The 1,570-nt window shown below is 30.0% G+C and overlaps 1 protein-coding gene across 11 annotated transcripts in view; it reads right to left on the bottom strand.

Moving 5' to 3' along the window:
• Positions 1-630: 630 nt before the first annotated feature.
• Positions 631-1,570, bottom strand: part of C1D (C1D nuclear receptor corepressor) — a 34,860-nt gene continuing 33,920 nt past the window's right edge. For all 11 annotated transcript variants that reach the window (XM_057741826.1, XM_057741819.1, XM_057741822.1 and 8 more), the window contains one exon: positions 631-1,570. This exon is cut by the window's right edge and continues 676 nt beyond it. The gene's annotated coding sequence lies outside the window, so the exon portion shown is untranslated.

Below are 1,570 nucleotides of genomic sequence, written 5' to 3'. Positions count from 1 at the left end.
TTCCCAAAGAAATTAATACAAGATATACTTAACATCTAAACAGAGCAGACTGACATTTGGAACAAACCATGTTAACAACTGTATCACAGTCAAATAGATCAACCCATCACCCTTTATGATTCTGACTAAGGTTAATGAGCACACCTTGTCATAAATTTTCCACTAACTCTGAAAAACTGAACTGAATGAAAATCTAGTTTTTTCATAATACTTTCTTAAAATAAAGGCTGGAGTTGTCTTATTTGGAACCTAGAACAGTTTTCAGCAATGTAAATGTCATTAAGTATCTGTGAAATGAATAAACAAAAAATAAGCAACCCAATGCACTTATGATCATTCAGCTCCTCACTAAGTGCTATGAATAAGTATTCAAAATCATACGTAATAATGTGGAATATACTCAAATTGTTTTTTACTTCTTCTAATAAACACTTAAAAGAATTACTCACTTAAGAATCTCCAGGTTAAGAGAATGTAGAGTTGGACTTTCACAAATCAATAATTTGGCTAATAATTTTCTGCAACTGTATGATATTTTTCATTTAACTTTTTTTTTCTTAATGAAATGCAAAAATATACAGAAATGCAAGTTGCAATCTTCTTTGTAATAAACAACACTAGGCCACTATACTTGATCTTAATAACATTTATTTCTCTCATGAAAAAGTTACTGAAAAAAAAAAAACCCAGAATTTTGAAGGGATGAGGGTGAAAAAAGGAGTAAAATAACTATAAATGTTCTTCCACTTCAAAAATTGTCTGACATCTGAGCCAGAAGACTTTCTGCATCTATCAGTGACTTCCTCTTCATGTGTCATAGAAAGAGTTCAACATGCTTTACAAAATCCATTACATTTTAAGACCATTTCCAATATCTACTACCATAAATCAAGAAATCCATTTATTCAAGGTTACTTATGGAGAATTAATCACACAAAAAATTTTAACAACTTCTTTTTCAAAAATTATTTTACTGTACTTGGCATTCCTATACATAACGATGTGTATTCAAAGACTGAAAGCATTAAGGGTATACAATTAAAATTTATGGGCTTAGACATAAAAAAACTTAATATTTAGAATTCTCTAACAAATACTGCAGAAAAATAAATCAGAATGTAAACACAATGAAATCTCCTTTGGATTTCTCCTCTGCTTAAGTGGCATTAAATAACATACAAAGTTGTTCCAAAATACTTGTATACACTTGCTATAGCCTCAGAAACATATAATAAAAAAAAAATCTGAAACCATGAGAACAAGGGAACTGTGGGCACTATGCATAAGGAACAAAAACTCATGAATTCCTCCATTCCTCAGGATTTCTAAAAACTACCTTCCTAATTTCACGAGAAAATTTACTCAAAAGAGAAAAACAAAAAACAGGTCAGCTACACAACATTTACAGCTTTATTGATAGCCATTATGCCAAAATTTAGCCATCAATATACAACCTCATTTCCCATCTAAAGTTAATGAGAATATATTTTACTTTAAATGGGACACAGTGGCAAAGTGCCAAGAATTAAAGAATAACCTTAAAGTCTTAATTTCATACTTCAAATATCAC

The sequence above is a fragment of the Hippopotamus amphibius genome, chromosome 7 (assembly GCF_030028045.1).
Source record: "Hippopotamus amphibius kiboko isolate mHipAmp2 chromosome 7, mHipAmp2.hap2, whole genome shotgun sequence".
Classification (NCBI taxonomy): domain Eukaryota; kingdom Metazoa; phylum Chordata; class Mammalia; order Artiodactyla; family Hippopotamidae; genus Hippopotamus; species Hippopotamus amphibius.
Note: the sequence above shows the minus strand (reverse complement) of the source record. Positions and strands in the feature narration are given on the sequence as shown.